The following is a 14,784-nucleotide window of genomic DNA, read 5'->3' as shown; positions in this document are numbered from 1 at the left end:
GTCCCGGTAGAGATGACGTCAGAATACTTTGGAGCACATAAATTCAAATTTTGCTAGTGAAATTTCAGTAAAAAATTCAAGTTCTGTTACAAGAGACGTCAAAATACTTTGGAGCACATAAGTTCATATTTTGTTAGTGAAATTTTAGTAAAAAATTCATTTCCCGGTAGAAGCGACGTCAAAATACTTTGGAGCACATAAGTTCATATTTTGTTAGTGAAATTTTAGTAAAAAATTCATTTCCCGGTAGAAGCGACGTCAAAATACTTTGGAGCACATAAGTGCAAATTTTGTTAGTGAAATTTTAGTAAACAATTAATTTCCCGTTAGAAGTGTGTAGGTTTAAAGTGTGTAAAACGAATAATATTTTATTCAGAACTTTTTATAACGTATTGAAACAATGCTTATTATGATCAAAATAAATTAGTATACAAAGTTGTTCATTTGCAAGTACATATATAAACGTATGTCTATATAATAACTTATCGAATAAGTTCCAAAACCTCCCCTCAAATGACAGCTCAAAATTACATTTAAATTCAATTCCTAAACCGTAGTCTAAAATTCCCAGATCTTTCATTTCAAATGATTTGGCAAGTTCGAGTTTTAATTTATCTAATTCATACAAATTATCTGACGCCAATATAAGATCGTCTACATAGATTGTTAAGATAATAATTTAATTACTTGTTTTCCTAATATAAACACAAGGATCTGTTTTTAGTGGGCTCAAGCTAAGTTCTTTAAGTTTTTCATCCAACTTCTTATACCATTGTCTTCCTGATTGTTTGAGTCCATAAAATGCCTTTTTAATTTTACAAACCTCGTTTCCCGAATACTCGATCTTCTCTTTTTGGTCAAGGATTTCATTTAAATTCTCTGGTATTTCCATGAGTATTTCTTCCTCGATTTCTCCGTTTAAATATGCGCAAGCAAAATCCAATTGGTGTACGTGTAGTCCCAATTCCACTGCCAGTGCCATTAACATTCGAATCGAACCTATTCTAGCTACTGGGGAAAACGTTTCGTTATAATCTATACTTGGTTTTTGGGTAAAACCTTTTGCAACTAATCGAGCTTTTCTTCGTTCAATTGACCCATCAGCTTTAAATTTTGTACGTAAAACCCACTTACATTTTACAGTCTTCTTTGCTTTAGGACGATCAATAATTTCCCAAGTTTCGTTCTTTTTCAGTGCATCAAATTCTTTTCGTATTGCTTCCTTCCATTCGTATGCATCGTTCCCAGAAATTTCATTTTCTTCATTACTTATTGATTTGCTTTGTGAATCGTTGCTTTCATTTCGTACCACATTTCCTTGTTTTTCGTTTCCGCCATTAATTATTGGATTTCTTTTGCCCGTTTCTTCTTTAAAATTTATATCTATTACATTTCCTTTCCAGTATTCTGTATCTATGAAATCTTGTATTTCGTTATCTCGCTTCTGAAAATGTTCTGTAAATATTACATCTCTACTCCGAAAAATTTCTTTAGTATCAGGACACCATAATCTATAAGCTTTGGACTGTAAGGAATAACCAATGAATACGCAATTTCGAGATTTGTCTTCAAATTTACCTTTATTCCCTCTTTTATCTAGCATGTAGGCTATCGAGCTGAACTTTTTAAAATAAGGACTGCGACCTGTCCATAATGTGTATGGTATTTGTCCATCTAAGCTTCGCGATGGGCATCTGTTCCTGATGTAATTTGCCGTTAAAATTGTTTCTGCCCAGAAATCACCCGATAAACCTGATTGTAACAACATACATCGCGCCATTTCAATTAGAATTCTATTTTTCCTCTCAGCGACACCATTCTGCTGAGGCGTATACTCCACTGAATATTCATGTTGTATACCTTCCTCTTTTAAAAAACTCTCTAGCTTCTGTAAAGTGTATTCAGTTCCGTTATCTGATCTCAATGTTTTGATTTTCTGCCCAGTTTGTTTCTCTACTAAATTCTTATATTCCTTAAATTTATCTGCAACTTCGTTTTTATGCTTTATAAAATATACCTCGGACCATTTTGTTTTATCGTCAATAAATGTAACGAAATAACGTGAACCCCCAATAGAGTTTATTCGCATAGGTCCACAGACATCGCTATGTACAAGCTCTAGAACATCTTTACTTTTAGATAATGATATACGATATGGAGCTTGGACGTGTTTTCCTTGAATACAAATTTCACATTTTGGAACGTCTACATTATTACCAATAATTACACCACGGATTTTATTCTGCTGTATAATTTCCTTCAAATTTTTGAAATTCAAATGGCCGAAACGTTCGTGCCAATCAAGCAATGACTGTGTAGACATCCGTGCCGTTCTGCTTTCTTCATTTGATTCGCTAATAAAATATAAACCTTTGTGCTTGTGAGCAATCATCATAATATCATTTGTTTCCGGATTTTTCATCACTGCCTTTTTTTTCGTAAAGATGACTTCAAAACCGTGCTCTGTAATTTTTCCAACTGATAACAAATTTGAACGAATATCCGGAACGTACAATATGTTCTCGAGTTTCAGGTGCCTAATCTCTTCTGTCTGCAATTTTACGACTCCGTTACCAGCAATATTTGTTGACTCATTATTCGCTAAATTCAAAATGTTTGATTTTGGTGGTTCAATCTTTAAAAATTTAGAATTCTGCGCACACATGTGAGACGATGCGCCAGAATCTAAGCAGCATTGGTTTTCTACCGTGTAAACTTGCATAGCAATTTCAGCCGTTCTAGTAGATTCTGATTTCTCCTTACCTTTACTTTGGTTTCGCTTACCCTTTGTCCGTAATCTGCATTCTTTTGCTTTATGTCCGCGTTTCCCACATGCATGGCATGCATATTTGAAACTTCCTTCTTGGAATTTTTCCGATTTTTGAAACTTATACCCGTTCTTATTAACAAACAATGCACCAGCGACCACTTCTTTTCCCGTACGCTTTCTTGCTTCGTACTCTTCTAGTAATTTGATCTTCAATATTTCTATTTCTGGAAGCCTTTCTTGTGTCTCAATCGCAATCCTAAACGTTTCGTACTCATCTGGAATGCTATACAGAAGCAAAACAATGAGCAGATCTTCAACAATTTTAACGTCCATTTCTTCCAGACGGTCGACAATCTCGAAAAAATTACGCAAATGATCTCTTACATCATCACCATTCTTCATCTTTGACAAAATTAAAGACTTCAGTAACATGGCTTTTTTAGCTGGACCTTTCGATTGATATACAGCATGCAGCTTGATCCATATATCTCTCGACGTAGAACAATTATTTACTTGCCTTACTTCTGGTGGTGAAAGCGTAAGAATAAAATCCGATCGTGCTTTAGCGTCCATTGATTCCCACGCTGTAACATCCTCTGCAGGTTCTTCTGGCTTCACACATGTTCCGGCTACATATTTCCACATATCATTCTTGATGAGTAGAGCCTCCACCTGAATTTTCCAGGTATCAAAATTCTCCTTCGTAAGATGTTCTATCTTGAAGCTTGCGTAGCTCATTTTTGTCTTTTTTTTTTTTTTTAACGGCAGCAAAAGAAAAAACTACTTTTTATTTTTGATATTTTTCTGGGCCCATAACCTGTAGGTTTAAAGTGTGTAAAACGAATAATATTTTATTCAGAACTTTTTATAACGTATTGAAACAATGCTTATTATGATCAAAATAAATTAGTATACAAAGTTGTTCATTTGCAAGTATATATATAAACGTATGTCTATATAATAACTTATCGAATAAGTTCCAACAAAGTGACGTCAAAATACTTAGGAGCTCATGAGTTCAAATTTTGTTAGTGAAACTTCATTACAAAAATTCATGTCCCGGTAGAGGTGACGTCAGAATTCTTTGGAGCACATAAATTCAAATTTTGCTAGCGAAATTTCAGTAAAAAATTCAAGTTCCGGTAGAAGAGACGTCAAAATACTTTGTAGCACATAAGTTCATATTTTGTTAGTGAAATTTTAGTAAAAAAATTCATTTCCCGGTAGAAGCGACGTCAAAATACTTTTGAGCACATAAGTTCAAATTTTGTTAGTGAAATTTCAGTAAAAAATTAATTTCCCCGTAGAAGTGACGTCAAAATACTTTGGAGCACTTAAGTTCATATTTTGTTAGTGAAATTTTAGTAAAAAATTCATTTCCCGGTAGAAGCGACGTCAAAATACTTTTGAGCACATAAGTTCAAATTTTGTTAGTGAAATTTCATTACAAAAATTTATTTCCCGGTAGAAGTAACGTCAGAATACTTTGGAGCACATAAATTCAAGTTTTGCTAGTGAAATTTCAGTATACAAATTCAAGTCCCGTTAGAAGTGACGTCAAAATACTTTGGAGCACTTAAGTTCAAATTTTTTTAGTGAAATTTCATTACAAATATTCATTTCGCGGTAGAAGTGACGTCAGAATAATTTGGAGCACATAAATTCAAGTTTTGCTAGTGAAATTTCAGTATAAAAATTCAAGTCCCGTTAGAAGAGACGTCAAAATACTTTGGAGCACATAAGTTCAAATTTTGTTAGTGACATTTTGGTAAAAAATTCATTTCCTGGTAGAAGTGACGTCAAAATACTATGGAGCATATAAGTTCAAATTTTGCCAGTGAAATTTCAGTAAAAAATTCAAGTTCCGTTAGAAGAGACGTCAAAATACTTTGGAGCACATAAGTCCAAATTTTGCTAGTGAAGTTTCAGTATAAAAATTCATGTCCCGTTAGAGGAGACGTCCAAATACTTTGGAGCACATAAGTTAAAATTTTGTTAGTGAAATTTCAGTAAAAAATTCAATTCCCGTTAAAAGTGACACATTTTTGTAAATGAAATTCAAGGAGACAACATGGTTCCAAATAATAAGAAAACGAAAACATTCAAAAATAATATAAATAAAAAAAATTTTAAGTTAAACGGTTTTATTGAAAGCAATACTTACATTAAGTAATAATAATACTAAAAGATAGAAAATAAAATTATTTAAAAAAAAAATTTAATTTAAACGGTTTTATTCAAAACAATACTTACATTAAGTAGTAATAATACTAAAAGATAGAAAATAATTAGGTAGGTCCTAGGTACTAGTCATCACAGTCCTCATCAATCTAGGGCGTTGATCAGACAATTAAATAAAAGCGTTGGACGCGTCAAATTTCTATTGATAGTGTTAAGTAAAACCAACTGAACCTTAATCAGGCTATGCTACGCCTCATTCTCGTTTTAAAAATAAACATTTTCAAAACAAAGCAAAATATATTTAAATTAAAAATGGAATTTTTAAAATAAAAATGCATTTTGCTTTTTAAAATGTTTTATATTTGATTTAATAATAGTGCATTTTCAATTTAAATATGCTCGTATTTATTTTAAAAATGTCTTGAGCTTACAACTTTCCATACTTAAATCAAAAATTAAAACTTTGCTTCAAATATAAACATTTTTTTAAAAAAAAAAAAAAAAAAAAAAAAAAAAGCAATATGGGCAATCCCCGATTATTAAAAATCATATAAACATTTTTATTTTATTTTTTTTTTTGTTTTTATCGGCCTATTGATAAATTATTCAAGGTTCGAATCGAGCTCACTCATTCATCACATTATCAATAGGCCGATAAAAACAAAAAAAAAACAATTGCTAATAAACCATGAGCACTTGGGAATGTCAAACAAAGTAATTGACAATAAACAAAAAATCCAGCATTATCAGTGATTTGCACCAGATGGCGCAACACTGAATAAATATAGTTGGTAAAAAGGAATAGAAGTAGCAAATGTGCCAGTCAAACAAACCGCCGCTGTATAGCTAAATGGTTAGCGCAGCATGCCTAAAGCGTACTGATGATGAAGGCTTAGCACCCTTCGAAATGGATCTATCTGCGCAGCTATGGCAGGTTGTCTGAAAAAAAAACATTTTTTTCTACTTACTATTCCAAAAACAAAATACAATTTTTCAAATTTAGAAAAATTAAAAAATAACAATAATTATCATTAGAAAAAAATTATTGTTCTGGCCTTGAGCTCGATTCGAACCTTGAATCATTTTTATTTTAAATATGCGCATAGTTAAATTACAACTTCCCATACTTAAATCAAAAATGAAAACTTTGCTTCAAATATAAACATATTTATTTTAAACATGCTCATAGTTAAATGTGCGGCAATGCTCATACATGCGCAATAAGAAGCAGTTGGTTGAGTTCATTATTCTGATCAAAAAGTAAATTTCGCGTAATTTCTTTAATATTTTGTGAACAAAATGACGGAATGACCTAAAAGAAATGACAAACAGCCGTAAAACTGTAATACTTTTAACCAAAATACATTATAAAGGAACTTATTATAAAAGCAATTATTATCTATGTTCTGCTAATAATCTTGAATTGTTTAAAATTAATTAATTTTTGCATCAAAATAATAATATATATGTTATATGCTATCCTATATGTGTTAAAAGGTTTATTATTTCTAAGTTTAACTTTATTCATAAATTAGTTTCTTATTTCTGAGTTGTACTTTCTTCATAATTTAGTTAATTTTTATGCTATAGCTTATATTATAACAAAAGCGCTAACAATGTTTATACAGCCTAAAAAAGGTGAATATATGAATAAGGAAAATAAAATATTTCATTATTAAAACAAAAAAACGCATTTTTATTTCAATAATGTGGGTATTTAATTTCATATCAATCATTTATTTAAATTAACAAAAAGCATGCTTGAATCAAAAATTAAAATTGTTAAATTAAAAATGAAAGCTTTTGAATCAAAAATGTACAGTGTTTAAAATAACAATGGAAAATTTTTAAATCAAATATGTTTTTACTTGATTTTACAATGTTATAAAGCACATTTTTAAAATAAAAAATTGCATATTTACATCACTTTTAAAAACGTTTCTGGTTGATTTAAGCACGTTTTCATTGATTTTACAATGTTTTTTCCCTGAGTGTATAGATGTATGCTTCTCTCTGTCCCGATTCTCTCCAGAGACTGCTCACACTCTAACACGCATTTAGATGCTGTGCTATGCGAGATTATTGCCTTAATTGCTGCTTGGTTGTCAATATAAAAGTTAACACGGTTGCAGCTTAAACCATTCTTTTCCAGGATTTCTACTGCTTTGGTTACGGCTAATATTTCCGCTTGGAAAACGCTACAGTAATCCGGCAGCCTGTCGGATCAGCACAGTATACCGCAGACCCTACTCCTTCCACTACTTTGGAACCATCTGCGTACACATGTATCGCCTCGTCCGCCATTTGCGCACCCTTGGGCCAACCGTCCACCTCTATTGTGGCCTTAAGATCTCCCTCGAAGCGCAGATAGGGAATCAGGTAGTCTGTTCGTCCTGTGATTGACGACGCTATACAACTATGGCCATATGGTCGGCGCCTGGTTGCGGTTGTTAATGCTTTGTTCTTTGCTACCAAGTCTACAGGTGGAATATGCAGAATAGCATACAGTGCAGCCGTAGAGGTTGTTTTCAGGGCTCCCGTAATGCTAAGCATCGATAGTCTGCATACCCCCTCTAATTTTCTGAGGTATGTTGTTTTTTGTGTGGCTTTCCACCAAACAAGAACTCCATAGTATAGAATAAGGCTTACAATCGCTGTAAAAACACAATGAGAAAGGGAGGGAAATAAGCCCCACGTACACCCCAGCATTCTTTTACATGCATAGAGTGCCGTTGAAGCCCTCTTTACCCTCTCCTCCACGTTGAGCTTCCATGACAGCTTACTGTCTAGGATGATTCCTAGATATTTTCTGCAAGGTTTCCCCTGTAAGGTCACCCCTCCTAACTTAGGCCTGGTCCAATTTGGGACCTTGTACCTCTTTGTAAACAAGACCATATCCGTCTTCTCAGCATTGACTTTCAACCCGACATTAGATGCCCAGGTATGAATATTCCGAAGCGCCCGATCCATCAAAGAACTAATCGTTGGAAGGCACTTTCCACTTATGACAATTGCAACGTCATCTGCGTAAGCCGTCAGTTTTACGGGTCCCTCATCGAATCGCCTGAGCAGTTGGTTGATGACCAGCGTCCACAGCAGAGGTGATAGCACACCTCCCTGCGGCGTGCCCCTGTCCACTGATTTCGTGGCCTCGTACAATCCCCATTGTGATGTAATCTTCCTGCAATTGAACAAGCAGCCAATCCATCTGATTAAGGCAGGATGTACTTTAATGTAATTAAGACCATCCATAATCGCCCATTTTGCAACATTATTGAAAGTCCCGGCAATGTCCAAGAAGACTCCTAGAGCATACTTCTTATATTCCAGGGATTTATCCATGCTTATTACTACCCTATGCAATGCGGTGTCTACCGACTTGCCTTTGGTGTACTCATGCTGTGTTGTGGAGAGCAGCTTTTCATCCACGTTGGACTTTATGTACACATCTATCAGCCTCTCAAAGGTTTTCAGCAGAAATGATGTTAAGCTAATGGGTCAATAGTCTTTGGGATACACGTGACCGATCTTTCCCGCCTTTAGTAGGAAAGCTACATGAGCAGTTCTCCAAGAGTGCGGTACATAATTCAGCCTTATACACCCATCGAATATTATTTTGAGCCATTCCACGACCGCCATACTTGAAACTTGTAGCATGGCCGGGAATATACCGTCTGGGCCCGGCGATTTAAACTTAGAAAACGTTTTCACTGCCCATTCTATCTTGGTATCGGTCACCAAGCCTGGCGCTACTACCTCCGTGATCGAAGTGTGAGTGATGTCTGCTGGTTCTTCTAAACCGTCTCCCGATGGGAAATGTGTGTCGAGAAGCACCTCAAGGGATTCCTCACTATTTCGTGACCATTCGCGTTCTCTTTCTTTATTAGTCCCTGGACTATGTTTCCCTTTGCTAGGACTTTTTTCAACCGTGCTGTTTCGCTGGAGCACTCTATATCCGTACAGAAACTTTTCCATGAGTTTCTCTTCACCCTGGTAAATTCACGCTTTTAGATCCTCAGTAGATCCATGTACTCGTCCCGACACACTTCGCTTTGCGCGGTCTTTGCTAGCTTAAACATTTCTTTTACCTGTCTTCTTAGAAGACTCAGCTCATTGCTCCACCATGGCGGCTTTGCTTTTCCTCTGAATCTTCTTAGAGGGCAAGCTTTGTTATACGCAGTCATAAGCGTCCTTGTTAGGAATTCATTCGACTCCTCCAGTTCCTCCACATTGGCAACCTCTTTGGGTTGTCCCAGTTTTGTTTCTACTTGTTTCTGGAATTTAGTCCAGTTCGTTGACCTAGGGTTTCTAAAAGTACCTCCTTTCTCTACCCTCTTTAGGGGTATGCTGAAACTGATATACGCATGGTCGGAGAAGGAACCATCCAATCATACCTTGATATATCACGCTCGGAGCTCAATGTATTATTTATCCAGAACATTTATACAGAACTTGGCGGCCACCGTGGTGTGATGGTAGCGTGCTCCGCTTACCACACCGTATGCCCTGGGTTCGCACCCCGGGCAAAGCAACATCAAAATTTTAGAAATAAGGTTAGAAGAAAATTTTTCTAAGCGGGGTCGCCCCTCGGCAGTGTTTGGCAAGCGCTCCGGGTGTATTTCTGCCATGAAAAGCTCTCAGTGAAAACTCATCTGCCTTGCAGATGCCGTTCGGAGTCGGCATAAAACATGTAGGTCCCGTCCGACCAATTTGTAGGGAAAATCAAGATGAGCACGACGCAAATTGGAAGAGAAGCTCGGCCTTAGATCTCTTCGGAGGTTATCTCGCCTTGCATTTATTTTTTTTTTTTTATTGCTGGATGTTGGACCAATGAATGTAAGGACATTTCCCCTGTTGGCTATCTGCAAATTGGTTTACAGGATGTAACAAAATAGAGATTCGCCTCTCTCGTTCGTATCTGCTCCTCCCCACGCATTGTGGTGCGCATTTGCATCTGGGCCTATGACCAACCGCCCTTTGCGCCCTTCCTCCTGTACTAGCCGTTTGCATTCCATCTGTGGAACCTCCGCAGCATGGGCCATGTAGCAGAACGCTAGGATAAATGCCTGCTTATTCTTTTGTCCTCAGTGGTGTAATTAGGCAGCATATATGAATGCAGCTGTTTCCTTACCATTACTACAGCTCCCACCCGTCCTTCCGTTTGCGCGTAGTAAACGCCAAGCCCGCGCGCGCTAAGTCCACAAACCTTTCCTCCCGATAAGAGCCACGGCTCCTGGATCAGCGCCACGTCAAACGAACCCTCCTCAAGGGTTAGGAGGAGTTCGCTCGACGCCACTTTACTGTGTTGGAGGGCACCATTGGGCTGTTTATCCCCCTTCAGCACCTTCGTCTTGACGTCGTCGTCCTCCCCTTGTCCCTTTGGTTTAGAGTATTCGAGGCCCCCTTCAGCCTCTCGTGACTGTTGTGCCGGGTGTTCCTCTGTGCGGGTCACAGCACCATTTGGCGGTTGGACCTCTTCTAACACCTTCGTGGTGACGTCGGGGACCTCCACCTGTCTTTTTTCCCTTAGGCTTTTGAGGTCCTTTTCGACTTCGCCCACCTCTAGCGTGTTAGGATTTTTATCCTCCGGACTTCTTTTCCTGAGTCGCATGTAAATTTTGCCAGTACCAAAGGACATTTTGCCAAACTGCGTGTACAAAATATCCTCCGCCTGCTTGTTTATTTGAAAGATGTAGAACTGACGATCCTCGGTAGGTCGAGATATTATAAGTACCTTCCTATCCTGTGTCGGTATGTTCGGATTCTGATTCTGCAGAAGTCGCAGTGTATCCTTCGACTTCGTCACGCATGGTATCCATAACTTAACTTTTGGTACCGTGGGGATTTGCGCTTTATCCACCACCTCAAACCGCGCGCTTGTGCCTTGCCTTTGGTGGTTTTGAACCACTTCCTCCCGCCACCGCAAGCTCGCGATGTTGTCGCACGCTATCATCTTAACACCGTTATACCATCCCCCCGAATCAAAAGTTGGAACGGGCTTACTTGGTTGTTCCCGCATCATCTTAAGCATTAAGCTAATAAGCTCCCTTTCCACAGATCTCCACCTTTCAGTAGTCATTTGTCCGAAATGACTGCTACGATCAACCAGCGCCACAGTCAGTGACTGCTTTGCCACATCACTCATCTTCTCGGAAAAAGCCGGAGTCTTAGTGTTATCTTCCTTTGGAAGCTCCGAGAAAGCCGGAGTTTTAGCGTTAACTCCCTTTAGCACCTCCGAGAGAGCCGGAGTCTTAGCGTTATCTCCCTTTGGCTTATTTCGTACTTCCGTAGTTGGAACTTCCCTCTGAATCGCAGCTTTCGAGGTAATTGCTACCTCGCTATTGGGGCCATCTGTCTTACAGCTTTGGGCCTACTTGTCTTGTCTATGCGACTGCCCTGCCTCGCGGCTCTAGGACTGGGTCCTTTCTGCCTCTTGAAAGTAGGCTTGTCGCCTTCCGCCGAACGTTGCCTCTTCATTCTGCCATTCGACGAACCTTCTTCCTCGTACCGGTTGCAGAACCGAGGGTTTCAACCTTTTGAACTGTCTTCGACCTTTTTCTACCGCTTCATGGGCCCATTCCAAGTGCTCGATCACCACTTCTGTTGGGTCGACCACTGCTCCCAAGCGTTGTACAATTCTTAGTGCTGCACGGTACTGCGAGAGAGCTCTTCTACTTCCTCTGCTCCGTACCCTTCTCCACTCTTCTACTCCGTTTTCATTTGTGTGCTTCTCCCACATGGAGTTCATTGAATCAGCACGAGTCCGACGCATCGCTTAATTCGTATTTGTCGTCCTTGGATTGCGAATCAGTCCTCCTCTTTACATCGTCCTTATTACAATCAGGTAATGAGTCGTTCATCTTGGTCGTACGACCACCTGCCCGACAAGGCGAGCTCAGCGGTCGAGTATTATATACGGGGAAAGAACCGTCCGCCACAGCAGCGCCACTTACTGTGGTAAGGCCATACATACTTCCCGCGGTGGCCCGGTATCGGGAAGGCTCCGTTCGAGTACAGCCGAATTCATCCCCTGGCTGCAAATCGTCCAATAGGCACGGTCCGCATAACACCCTGGATTAGCGGGTTGGCAGTTCTTGGTGACCAACATCCCGCCGCCCTCCTATCAGGCGAAACGGCGTAGATGTCAGTTCTAAACAGCTCCGTCGGCGCTATCTAGTTCGGCTAAGCCCTCACACCAACGACAAAGTGCCTACCCTAGTGAGGGGAACAATATGATAAACTTTGATTACAAAACAATCAGTGCATAGCCATAAGGTAATCCAAAATAGTGGATATATTAATTTTGTATACAAAACAAACTGGGCTTGACTTAAGGATGAACCATAGAGGATCGTTATTATTTTATATAATGAGTGTAGCAAATTACGCAGGTGTATATACTTATCGGAGAATATGTTAGATCCACGCTCATATACCATTCGCCCTATATGTTGAATGTATATATTTGCTCGATAAGCGGTTACGATTTAATATTGCATCATAAAATGTACTTATATTTAGAAATTATATAAAACAAAGAGGAAAAATAATCAAAAAAAAAACATCAAAAAAAATCAAAAATAATCGAAAAAATTAAAAATAATCAAAAGTAATCAAAAATGCCTTTTTTTATTACTTTTGATTATTTTTTATTTTTTTTTTATTTTTTTCAATAATCGTAATGATTATTTTTTTTTTTATTATTTTTTTAATCAATTGAAAAGTAATCATTAAAAATATAAAATAATGGCAAGTAATCATCAAATGGTGTTTAAAGAAAATAATCAATGGAAAGGCTAATCATTACCATTAGTAATCATTATATAACAGGTCTGGTTGTAAAGCGGGTGTATTTTATCGGTTTGCAGTTCATTTTGTAAATTAGCTGCTTTGCCAAAGACATTCATATGGTGAGAATTTATTATCGAATACTGCGTTTGTTGTTGTGTTATGAAGAAAAGTGAAATATTTCAAGTAAACATCCCAGTCGGAAAAATTGGGATTTAGATAAGATCTTAAGGCTGTGTGAGAGTTTGCCTAAATTGCTACCTAAATACACAAAAAACCTAAATCACTGGAAACTGTCGACAAGGCAGTGCAAAAGAAAAAATTTTGAATTTTTTTGACCATGCTTTTCAACCTAAACTTATATGTCAAATTTCAAAAGAACCAATTTTTGATTTTTCGTTTTGTTTTGTTTTTAAATTAAGATTTTGTATGCAAATAAAAAACGTTTGTCCATTCATTAAAAGTACCAGATATATCAGAGGACGAGGATTCATGCTGCAGGTAATGTCCGATCGTTTGTTGAAGATGAAGAAGTGGGGGTCTCGAATGGATTCGCGCTGATATGAGCGGCACAAGAATCGAATTATCAAATATGGATCACAATCTGCACATACATACATATTTGGCAGACGTGTATATTAATTGGTCCAATATATGTAGGTTATTGGTGGCATGCATAATAGCAATTAGATCCACTTTAAATGTTGGCAAACGTCCCTGTCCCTGGCATCTGCTCCACGTGGAGCTACTGCCTTTGTCTTGCTATCCAGTAAGACTAACCGTAGATCTCCCTTGACCGCTGGCCTGTATAAGAATGCAAAACCACTGCACACACAATAAAGTTAAATATTTAAATATTTGAAATTTTTTCCCCGCATAAACAAAAAAATTTAGATCGTCAAATGAACTCGCACAGTTTTGACAATTTCTTCCCAAATTGTTGCAGTGCTGAAAATTTGCAGTGGAATATTAGTTTAGGTACCTAAAATTTAGGCAAACTCGCACCCAGCCTAAATATTCATTGAAAACTCGGTGGTTTCGCTCTACTGTGCCAAGAGTTTCATGATGATACGCTGTTTATGTTCTATTTTTAATAATTTTGTTAATTCTGAAAAAATTTCATGTTTGTATTCGGTGCCTAAATCAGTTCTAATTGTTTTCATAATGCCATATATTAGTATAAAATTTTCAAAAATAGCTGATGCAACCGTTTTCACACTTTTATCAGGTATCGCAATCGTTACTAAGTATTTTCTGAGATCGCATATAATGGTTACAGCGAACTTGTTACCATTATCGGATTGAGGTAGAGGCCCTATAGTGTCAATAACAACAATGTCGAATGGCTTACAGGGTGTTTCGGTTAGTACTAAAGGTTCTTTTGTTTTAGGGTTTAACTTGTTTAAAAGACATTTTTCACATTTTTTAACAAATTTCCCTATATCGCGTGTCATGCCTTTCCAATAGTATTTGGTTCTTAGTTTTGCATACACTTTTTTGCTACCGAAATATCCTCCTAAAATTGAGTCGGTATGGTAAATTGTTACGAGTTTTTGTTTTTTGTCTTCATCTGTCACAGTTTCTATGGGTTCGGTTAGGATAATTTCTAAATATTTTAAAATTTTATTCCCAGTTGTTTTCAGATCTGATATCGAAAAATATTTTAAAACATTATCATTTTTTTTGCAATTCAGTTATATTAATATTGCGCTTGCCAGCTTCTTTTTGGAGCTTCAAAAGTAATTAATCTAAATGTATTATTTAGTTAGCACCCGCAACCTTAATTAACTGAATATTTTTGTGTTTTAAATGCGCATTTATCTCAAAATTTGTAATTTTACCACTTTATCATAACTTATTCGGGATTTTACTCTGGGTATTTTCTTTGAAAATTTGTTTTAAAAATTGTCAAAAACTTGTAATTTTATGGTTTCCTTTCCTTTTTCTTCTTTGCCTATTTGTTGTTGCGTTAATTGTTCTTGCTTTGTCTGTGATCTTGTCTGTACCGCTAAAATTGATTTTCCTGAATTTTTAATTTCTTCTAT

Source organism: Eurosta solidaginis, chromosome 2, assembly GCF_040869045.1.
Source record: "Eurosta solidaginis isolate ZX-2024a chromosome 2, ASM4086904v1, whole genome shotgun sequence".
NCBI lineage: Eukaryota > Metazoa > Arthropoda > Insecta > Diptera > Tephritidae > Eurosta > Eurosta solidaginis.
Note: the sequence above shows the minus strand (reverse complement) of the source record.